Source organism: Phyllopteryx taeniolatus, chromosome 15 (assembly GCF_024500385.1).
Source record: "Phyllopteryx taeniolatus isolate TA_2022b chromosome 15, UOR_Ptae_1.2, whole genome shotgun sequence".
Taxonomy (NCBI): Eukaryota; Metazoa; Chordata; class Actinopteri; order Syngnathiformes; family Syngnathidae; genus Phyllopteryx; species Phyllopteryx taeniolatus.
Window position 1 is genome coordinate 20,795,055 of NC_084516.1, and position 11,768 is coordinate 20,806,822.

An 11,768-nucleotide genomic window follows, 5' to 3' on the forward strand; every position below is an offset into this window, starting at 1 on the left:
ACCATGTCTACGCATTGGTACGTATCTCGCACATACGACGGTGTGCTTGTGGACAGCGGGGTGAGATTGGAGGGGTGAGATAGAAATCCAGACTCAGCTGTGGCATACGTGTCACTGCGGCAATCTGAGACGAGCGGTCTGCCTGGAGGACTTCATAAGGTACAGTCCATGTGTAGGATCCTTATGTATTTTTGGCAAATATAAACCGACGTTCCTCGGTTACCGATTCCACTTTTAAATAGCGTGATTTGAGTGTTTCCCATGTGTGGATTTCGTCATCTTTTATTTAATCCCGAACACAATTTGCGGCCACTTTTGGCATTGTTTCCAAAAATGGGTTTGTCCAAGTTTTTATAATCGTTTTTATCGTCTAATTGTCTCTGATGCTTCCATGATTACTACTGGTCCGTCCGAGCTACGTCCATGGCGACCCCTTGTCGGCGGCTTATTCTCAATGTGTTTGGCAATTAAAATCCCGGCAGCGGCCTTCACCTTTCGGTGCTAAATGTATTTCTCTTTTTTCGGAATGAAATGTTTTTAATTGTTTCAGATCCTCTTCAATCACTGTGGACTTGTGGCGGCATATCCGTCGGTAGCGGTGGTCCAGATGGAAGGGGCGTACAAAAGGCGCCGTTTCCATCCTATGAGAATTTCTGAAATAAAAACCAATTTTAATCTGCGATGGTAATTTTGTATGTTCAAATTGGAATTGTGTTTTTGATCACGTTCGATATTATTGCATGGTATAATTGATAAAGCTCGGATGAGTAAGATGTGTGGTTCGTTTAGAGGAAAATTTTTTGGCTAGGACGACCACATCTTGTGGACGAAGGACTGTGGGTCTCTCGTCCCCCTTTGTGTAGCTTTGAGGGCGATGGAGTTTTAAAAGCGGATCCAATGTCCGCATAGCCGCCGCGGATGCCCGGAGGTCCATGGGACCTCATCGTCTCACCTCGAACAGACCCTCGCAAGAGTGGAATGTGACCCTATTCTCTCAATATGGTCATTGAGGGTGTAGATTTCTTTTATCCGTGGGAGGAGAGCGGCCCTGAGAAATTAATGAGCGGCACCCAAATTCCGCATATGGAAAACTTTTCTTGAGGCCCTATTTGCGCCTTGTACGTTTTAATCGTTGTGTCTCTTGGATTTATTGCATCGGGATATTGATGCCAAAAAGACAGAACCATTTTTTCACATTCAATTCGTGATGCCTCTGTCTTTTCCATCTGCGTTTTGCCCCATGGCGAAAATGACCCCCCGGATAGGGCGGTCAATCTGCAAGTTGCATTCAAAATAATCGGGAATCTTGGTCAGATTCGAGTCCGATAATATGCCATTTCTTTTTAATGTGAGTTTCCGCTCCATCAAGCGTCTCTGGGTATGGCGATAGTGCGGGTCACCGAGATAACGTTGGGGTTACGGTCTACGAACGGTCCGAGGAGTCTGGAAAGATCTCACCGTCTTCGCCTCCCTATTGCCTTGGACCTGGTCCGGCCAGGGTCCAACATTTGTTCCCCCTCCTGGTCTGACATGGACCCATCAAAGAGTTGATCGAACCCCAACGTATCGGTGTCGCACTACCCTATACAGGAGAGGGGGTGCGGCCTGTGATTCCAGGATTCCTGTTCTCTGGGTCCCACCTATTTGAGGGTTACCCAGTTCTCATCTTATTGTCTTTCGTGAGGACCACTCCACCGGGTACGCCTGGCAACCGCGGTGTATCAGTCTTCCTCGTTGGAGGAGGTTGTACAGGCACTACCGTTGTCTAAGCCCCCCACTGGGCTGGTCCCCTGTCTTTTGACTTGTCTCTGCTCCGCGGGTCCTCAGCGGTGGGCAAAAACCTGGTCCAGGGTAACCATCGGTCTGACTCGCTTGAGGCAGACGGAAGGGGCCGGCTGCTGCCACCACGGCAAGGTGGTGTCGCGGAGAAGTGGCCCGATCCGCGTCTCTGGAGTCGCTCTTCTACAATGTTTGCTCGCTTGATCAATAACCGCCTGTGTATTATGGCTGAAACTCCTCTAGCCCAACGGACTGCCACTCGTAGGTACCTTCAATTCTGGCGTGAGGAGGGCTGTGAGATCTATCCAATAGTTCCCCGAACTTCTTCATAGTGTTCTGCCAGATTTTGACCGTCGTGTGGCCCCAGTTTTTGCGTAGGCCACAGTACTGTAATGTATTTGCCCTTGGTTAAGGTGGTCTTTTAATTCCCCATGGGTTGACAAGACTCTTCAACATCTAGCTTCTTCCTAGGCTCCGGGTTTGTTCCCCTCTCCTGAGCAACATTATTAAGTGGTGAACCACCTTGAGGCAGCAGAAATTTCTGTGCCAACTTACTGAATTCAGGAGGGGCAGCTTGTCGCTTAAACGTTGGTGTCCCCAACTGACGGCATGAACCACTGTCTGGTCGGGCTGGTCGGCCGGGCGTACCACTGCCGCATATGAGCGGTGATGGGGGTAATTTTGACGGGCGTGGGCCGTGGGGGAGGCACAGGTGGGTAGGTGAGGGGACCGAACCTCCCTTTCCAGTATAGGGGATATATATTCCCCTTCCGGGATCGGGGGGGAGATGCACGCGGCCATCCCATTGCATTCCCGGTCTCCATTTCCCCATTCCTGGCGGCAATGCCTGCTGCCTCGGGGTCATAGTAGGACCACTTTCCATTCACCAGTCATTCTTAGTTCAAATTTCTTTTTTGCTATTTTCAATTGAGTTTTATGGAGTCGCCTTGATATTTATGTTAATCAATTTATGTTTTGGAAGTTGCTATTTATTATCAGTTATGAAGTTGTAATATATCTCTAATTATAACAACAAAAAACAAAAAAAGAGAATAGTCCCAAAAAAAACACAAATTTGACGACCAAACGGTGTTGCTTGACAACGTTTTCGGCTCTAAGGAAGCCTTCCTCAGGGTCCTGGGCACAATGATTTAATAAATGCAACCTGTAAAAATAAGTTGATGTTTTGACTGTTCAAAATCCAAACCAAATGAGTAGTGAAAACGCCCTCACCTTTTATACCGTTGTTTTTGGTCTATTTTTAAAAAAGATCTTTTAAAAGAATTATGTTGCAAAGTAAAACCACTTTAAATTAACCATAAATTGCCAATCCTTCTGCCATAATTGCCATCTTGCTATGAACTTTGTCAATGTATTGATATTTTAACTTATAACTGTTTATTAACATTTTAATAATTGTATTGTTTTTTTGGCTTTTTATGTGTTTTATAGTTTTTAATGTATTTTACAATGTTTTGCTTTTTTGGGTCCTTTTTAACTTTTTGTGATGTATATTGTAATAAACCTTTGTTCCCTAAGGTTTAAAGTTGGAAATAGGGATAGGAATGGAAGTGGTTAGGGTGTGAAGTGGGTTAGGAGTTTAAGATTAGGGGTTGGAAATGGCGGATAGGATAGGACTATAGAGTTAGTTAGGGATGTGAGTGGGTTAAGATTTAGGAGTTAGTTTGGGTAAGGAGATATTATAGAGTTAGAATTAAAAATTAAGAATTAAATGGTGAGTGGTTAAGGATTCGGGTTAGGGTAGGATAAGGGATAGAAGGTTAGGATTAGGGGATAGTGTGGTTAAAGTTGGAAATGGGGATAGGGATAGGAATGAAGTGGTTGGGTTTGGACTGTGGTTTCGGGTTTGATAGTGGTTAGGGTTTAAGATTTAAAGGGGTGGTGGAGGGGGTGGGGCGTTGGGTGGGTGCGTAGGGGTGGGGGTTGGAATGGGGATAGGATAGGGCTAGAGTTAGTTAGGGATGTGGAGTGGGTTAGATTAGGAGTTAGGTTTGGGATTAAGGAGATTTATTAGGCAGTTAAGAATTAAAAATTATGAATTACAAGGGAAGTGAGTGGTTAAGGATTAGGGGTGAGGGTTGGATAAGTGGATAGATTGTTAAATAAGGGGGAAATAGTGTTGGATAAGGGGTGAAATAGAAAGATAGGAAAATGGTTGGGAATTGGGGGGACAGGAAGATGGAAGTGGTTAGGTTTAGGTGGAAATGGGGATAGATAGGACTAGGGTTGGGTTAGACAGGTACGGGGTGTGTGGGTTATGATGGATGAATTAGGCAGATAAGGGAGTGGGAGAGAGGAGGGTTTGTAGGTTAGGGTGGCCTTTAGGGTAGGGTAATCGAAACGTATTCCCTAACTGGTGGCTTACATTCAATCCCCTGGGCCTTAGACCCCAATCGGAATATCCATCGCGTTTCCATGGTTCTTTTTTCTCTCTCTGTCCACAGGATATTCCTTTGTAATCCCGCTTATCACTCAACGCTTCCCACTCCATGGATCTGAAATGCTGAACTGTGGTGTGTGTAAAATCTTTTTTTTTTTTTTTCTTTTTTTTGTTTTTTTTGGTTGGTTCAACATTATATCTGTGTACCTTCTATTGTGTGATGCGGGCATCATGTGTTTGGAAGTTCCCCGACTTAACTGCAGTCACACTTCTTGCACAATAGGCGATAGAACTTTGAGTTTATTTGGGACTAAAATCCTTGTTCAATTTTAATGATTGTTTTTATCCACTGCATTCCTGACGAATTTGAGTTTTAATAAAATTTGCTCAATGGTGGTGGTTTTTTAATTTTCAACGGACGGTAAACCTTGCCCGAATAAGTAAGTACTTTAAATTTTTTGTTCCGGATATGCGATATGATTCTAAAATTTTGGCCCTCCTGCAAGCTCATCCCAATGTTCCCTCAAAAACTGCTTTTATTTTTTTGTGTACTAATGTCCAACGGTGAAGTATGAGTGATCAAGTGGGAGAATGTCCTCCGTTGATTTCTTCTCTCTCTCTCCAAAATGGTCCTTAGGCAACGTCTGAGAATGATCCTCCATATCCTCTTTTCTCCGTAAAACCTTAAACAAAATCGTCACGCCTCGCTGAGATTTGCCTTTTTGTGCATATCCGAGCAAGCGCAAAAGCTGTGACGTCACGATTGCCCCGAAACATATGCTTTGATGAAAGCTGGTTTTATGAACCAATGCATGCGTGTCAGTAATTTTGAAGTGCACTTTTATATCAATTGATAATTTTGTTGAATTTGTGTCCCTTGAAGACGGTGGTATCTCCAAAAAGTTCCAATCGATTGGCGTTTTTTAGACTCCGTCTTGAGCTGTATCGATATGTTGTGTGCATTCAAATGTATCCACACATAGGTGAAATTCTTCTCCGAACCGAATATGTCCCAATTCCAAATATGTCGTCAGGTAACGGATGTAGCGGTCTGAGTTTATATCACACTTCTGTAAAAACCTCTTCTTCCATTATAGCCCTACAAATGTTTGCATACGCGTGGGGCGAGAATTCTTCTCCCCAAAGCTGTCCCTAGTTGTAGCTACAATTTTTCATTAAGATAAAACTCATTTCTCGTCAGATTATTTCTAGCAACTGTAGTAATTCCCATCCGGTCGTTTTGATCCGGATAACTTTGCTAAGATCTTCCACACACTCACCATTCCCGCCTCTGCTCGGATGTTGGTGTACAGGCTCTCTACGTCCATGTGAAGAAGAAGAGTCCGTTTTTGTCTAATCTTTTTGACCATGTCTATACGAATGGTGACGGACTCGCACATACGACGTGTCTTGTGGACAGCGGGGTGAGATAGAAATCCAGAATCGCTGCTGAGGCTATACGTGTCACTGCCGCAATCTGAGGACGAATCGTCTGCTGGAGGACTACAATAAGGTACAGTCCATGTGGTCGGATCCTTATGTATTTTTGGCAAATTGAAAAATACAACCCGACGGACCCATTCAAGGTTCCGCTTCCCCAATTAAATAGCGTGAATTGTTCCCAATGATGAATTTCTTCTTTTTAGTACCCGAACAATTTTGAGCCACTTTTGGCACATTGTTTCCCCAAATATAGGGTTGTCAATTTGTTTATAATAGTTTGTTTTATCGTCTAACATTGTCTCTGTGCTTCCATGATATACTGGTCCGTCCGAGCACGACCATTGCCGACCTTTGTCGGCCGCTATTAATCACAATGTGTGTGGCATAAATAAAATCCCGCAGCGCCTTCACCTCTTCCGGTGCTAAAGTAGTATTTCTCTTTTTTCGAATGAAATGTGTAATTGTTACCAGCAGATCCTCATCAATCACTGCTGGCTGTGTGGCGGCATACTCGTCGTAGCCGTGTCCAGCTGGAAGGGCGACAAAAGGCGGCCGTTCTCCTATGTGAATTTCCTGAAATAAAAGCCAATTTTCATCTGCGTTGTTAATTTATGTCTGTCAAATATGTGGAATTGTGTTTCTGATCACGTTCGATATCTATAGATGGTAAAATGATAAGCTCTGCTGAGTAACCGATGCTCGTGGTCCGTTAGAAGAAAAGTTTTGGCTAGGACGACACATCGTGTGCGACGAAGACTTGGGTCTCTCGCGACCCACTTGTGTAGCCTTAGAGGCGCGATGGAATGGAGTTTAAAAAGCGGAGTCAATGGACAGCATAGCCGCCGCGGTTTCCAGGTCCAATGGACCTCATCAGTCCTCCACCTCGAACAGACCCTCCGGCAAGAGTGGAATGTGACCCATTCCTCTCAATATGGTTCCATTGAGGGTCTGTAGATTTTTACTTTCTCATCGCTGGGAGAGCGCAGAGAATTAATGAGCGGCACCACCCCAAATTTCCGCATATGGAACATTGTCTCTCGAGGCCTAATTGCTCCTGTACCGTATTTAATCGTTGTCTCTATTGGATTATATGCATCCGGCTATATGAAGCCCAACGACAGAACAATTTTTTCCACATACAATTCTGCGTGATGCCTCTGTCTTTTCCATCAGCGTTTGCCCATGGCGAAATGACCCCGAGATAGGCGTCAATCTGCAGAGTTGCATTAAAAAATCTGGGAAATCTTGGTCAGAATTCGAGTCCCGATAATAAGCCATTGTCTTTTTACATGTGAGTATTCCAGTCCATCAAGCGTCTCATGGGTATGGCGATGTGCGGTCACCGAGAACGTTGGGTTCCGCTCTACGACGGTCCCGAGAGTCCTGGAGGATCTCACCGTCTTCCGCCACTCCTATGCACAGGTGGACCTGGTCCGGGCCCAGGGCAAATATGTCCTCCCCTCTGGTCAGACATATGGACCCCTCAAGAGAGGTGATCGAACCCCAACGGAATCGTTGTACGCACTACCCTACCAACAGGCGAGAGGAGGTGCGCGCCTGTGATTCCAGGTAACTACCCTGTTCTCTGGGTCCTCAATTTGAGTAACCCAGTTCTCTCTCATATTGCTCTTCAGTGAGGACCACTGTCCCCGGAAGCGCTGACAACCGCGTGTCTCCAGCTCTCCGTCGTTGGATGAGCTGTACAGGCACTACCGTTGACCTAAGCCCCCCACTGGGCTGCGTTCGTCCCCTGCTCGTAATTTGACTGTCTCTGCTCCCGCGGGACCGCCGCGGTGGGCAAAACTGGTCCCACCGGTATTCCATCGTCTGACTCGCTTGCGGCAGACGAGGGCGGCGGCTGCACCACGGCAGAGTGTCGCGGAGCAGGCGCCTATCCGCGTCTCTGGAGTCCGCTCTCTTTCTACAATGATTGCTTCCGCATGATCAATAACCCTGTGTAATATGGCTGAATCTCCTCTAGCCAAGACGGACTGCCACCTCGTAGGCTACCTCCATCTGGCGTGAGAGGGCTGTGAGATCATCCAATAGTTCAACACTTCTTCATAGTGTTCTGCCAGAATGTTGACACGCGTGTGTGGCCCCAGTTTTTTGCGTTAGGCACCACGTACTGTAATGTACTTGCTTGGTAAGGCTGTGTCTTATCATGGATGACAAGACTTCAACATCCTAGCTATCATCTAGGCTGCCGTTTGTCCCACTGCACGATCAACCATTATTTAAGTGGTTGAACCACCTTGAAGACAGCAAGAAATTTCAAGTGCCACTCCCTGAATTCAGAGTGGCGCATGTCGCGTTCTAACGATGGTGTCCAACTGACGCATGAACTCCCTAGTCTCGTCGGGCTGGACGGCCTGGCGTACCACTGCGCATAGGAGCGGTAAGGGGATAATTTTGACGGGGTGGCGTGGGGGAGCGCACTGGCTGGGTAGGTGAGGGGAACGAACCTCCCTCTCCCAGTATAGGGGAAATAATTCCCCTTCCGGATCGGGGGGGAGATGCACGGTCCATCCCCCTACGCCATCTCCCGTTCCATTCCCCATTCCTGGCGGCGTGCCTGCTGCCACGCCGGTCATAGTGGACCACTTTCCACTCTCCACCTGTCATCTTAGTTCAAATTTTCTTTTTTGTATTTTCAATTGAGTTTTATAGAGTCGCCTTTGTTATTTATGTAATAATTTATGTTTTGGAGTGCTATATATTAACAGTTATGAATTTGTAATATATCTCTAATTATAACAACAAAAAACAAAAAAGAGAAAATCCCCAAAAAAACAACTTTTGTGACCAAACGGTGTGCCTTGACAACGTTTCGGCTCTAAGGAGCTTCCTCAGGTCCTGGCACACTGAATTTAATAAATGCACTGTAAAAATAAGTGATGTTGATGTTCAAACTCCCAAACCAAACTGAGCTAGTGAAAACGCCCTCCCCTTTTTTACCCGTTGTTTTTTGTCCTATTTAAAAAGATCTTTTAAAAGAATATGTGCAAAGTAAAACCCACTTAAATTAACCCCATAATTGCAATCATTCTGCATAATTGCCATCTTGCAATTGAACCTTTGTCCATGTATTGATATTTTAACCTTATAACTCGTTTAATAACATTTTAATAATTGTGTATGTTTTTTTGGCTTTTATGCTGTTTTATATTTTTTAATGTATTTTACAATTGTTTTGCTGTTTTGGGTCTTTTTAACTTTTTGTGATGTAGTTGTAATAAACTTTGTTCCCCCTAGGGTTAAAGTTGGGAAATTGGGATAGGAATGAAGTGGTTAGGGTTTGAAGGGGTTAGGGTTTAAGATTAGGGGTTGGAAATGGGTGATAGGATAGACTAGAGTTAGATAGGGATGTGAGTGGTTAAGATTAGGAGTTAGGTTTGGATAAGGAGATATAATAGAGTTATGAATTAAAAATTAAGAATTAAAAGGGAGTGGTTAAGATTAGGGTTAGGGTAGGATAAGGGGATAGAAGGTTAGGATTAGGGGATAGTGTTGGTTAAAGTTGGAAATGGGGGATAGGGATAGGAATGAGTGGTTAGGGTTTGAAGTGGTTTGGGTTTGAAGTGGTTAGGGTTTAAGATTAGGGGTTGGAAATGGGGATAGGATAGGCTAGAGTTAGATAGGGATGTGAGTGGTTAAGATTGGAGTTAGGTTTGGATAGGTGATATAATAGAGTTAAGAATTAAAAATTAAGAATTAAAGGGAGTGGTTAAGATTAGGGTTAGGGTAGGATAAGTGGATAGAATGTTAAGATAAGGGGATAGTGTTGGATAAGGGGGTGAAATAGAAAGATAGGAATGGTTGGGAGAATTGGGGACAGGAAGATGGAAGTGGTTAGGGTTAGGGTTGGAATGGGGATAGGATAGGACTAGGGTTGGGTTAGACAGGTAAGGGGGTGTGGGTTATGAATGGATAGAATTTAGTCAGATAAGAGAGAGGAGGGGTTTGTAGGATTAGGGTGGCCTTTGGGTAGGGTATCACGAACGTATTCCCTAATGGTGCGCTACATTCAATCCTCTGGCACTTTTAGACCCCCAATCGGGAATATCCAACGCGTTCCATGGTCTTTCTCTCTCTCTCGTCCACAAGGATATTCCTTTGTATCCGCTACCCTCAACGCTCCCAATCCACTGGATCAAGAATGCTGAACCAGTGGTGTGTGTAAATCCTTTCTTGTGGTCACATTATATCTGTGTTGTGTGTTGCGGTGGTCATCAATGTGTTGGAAGTTTCCCGAACATACTGCAGTCCACACTTCTTGCACAATATGAGATAGACACAGTTGGTTGATTTGGGACTAAATCCTTGTTCAATTTTAATGATTGTTTTATCCACGGCAATCCTGACGAATTTGAGTTAATAAAATATTTGCTCAATGGTTGTGGTTTTTTAATTTCAACGACGGTAACCTTGCCCGAATAAGTAAGTCCTTTAATCGCCGATATGCCGTTATGATTCTAAAATTTGGCCACTCCTGCAGCACATCCCAATTTTCCTCAAAATCTGCTTTTATTTTTTTGTGTAAATAAATTCCCAACTGTGAAGTATGAGGTGATCAAGGGGAGAATGTCCTCCTTTGTTTCTTCTCTTCTCTCCAAAAATGTCCTTAGGCAACGTCTGAGAAATGACCTCCATATCCTCTTTTCCGTAAAACCTTAAACAAAATCGTCACCGCCTCGTGAAGTTTTTGCCTTTTTGTGCATATCCGAGCAAAGCGCAAAATCTGTGACTTCACGATTCCCCGAAACATATGCGTTGGATGAAAGCTGGTTTTATGAACCAATGCATGCTGTCAGTAATTTTGAAGTTGCACTTTTATATCCAATTTATAATTTTTGTTGAATTTTTGTCCCTTTGAAGACGGTGGTATCCAAAAAGTCAATCGATTGGCGGTTGACTCCGTCTTGGCTGTATCGAATTGTTGTGTGCATTCAAGTATCCACAAATTGGTGAAATTCTTCCTCCGAATATGTCCAATATCAATATGTCGTACCAGTAACGGATAGTAGCGTCTGGTTTTTTATATCACACTTATGTAAAAACCTCTACTTCCATAAGCATAAATGTTGTGACTATACGCTGGGGCGAATTTCTGCCTAGCTGTCTTAATTTGTAGATAATAATTTTCATTAAAGATAAAATCATTTGCTCCTGACAGATTTACATTTCTAGCAACAGTAGTAATTCACATCCTCGGACGTTTTGGATCGATATCTGATGGTACGATCTTCTCACACTCTCCATTCCACTCCCTGCGTTAGGACATGGTATGGTAGTACAGGCTCTCTACGTCCAGTGTGGAGGAAGAAGAAAAGTCCGTTTTGGTCTAATCATTATTGACCATGTCTACGAATTGGACGTATCTCGCACATACGACGGGTGTCTTGTGGACAGCGGGTGAGATAGAATGCGAGTAACTCTGCTGTGGCATACGTGTCACTGCAGCGATCTGAGCACGATCGGTCTGCTGGAGGGACTGTCATAAGGTACAGTCCCATGTGGTCAGGATCTTATGTATGTTTTGGCAAAATATAAAACCGATACGTTCACAGCGTTCCGACTTTCCCCTATTAAATAGCGTGTAGTGTTTCCCATTGATGAATTTCTCTTTTTTAATTCCGAACGAATGATTGAGCCACTTTGGCATTGTTTCCATATCTGGGTTTGTCCAATTTATTGATAATAGTTTTTATCGTCGAATGAGTCTCTGTGCATCATGATATACTGGTCGCCGTCCGAGCACGCCATAGCGACCCTTGTCGGCCGCTTAATCACAATGTGTTTGGCATAATATAAATCCGCAGCGCTTCACTCTTCCGGTGCTAAATTGTATTTCTCTTTTTTCGGATGAATATGTTTTCTTAATGTTTATCCAGATCTCTCTACATCACATGCTGGACTGTGGCGGCATAATCCGTCGTAGCCGGTGTCAGATGGAAGAGGGCGACAAAAGCGGCGTTCCCTCTATGTGAATTTCTGAAATAAAAAGCCAATTTTAATCTGCGATGGATAATTTTGTGATGTGTCAAACTGAATTGTGTTTTCTGATCAGGTTCGATATCTATAGATGGTATAAATGAGAGCCTCTGCTGAGTAACCGATGCTGTGGTTCGCTTAGAAGGAAATT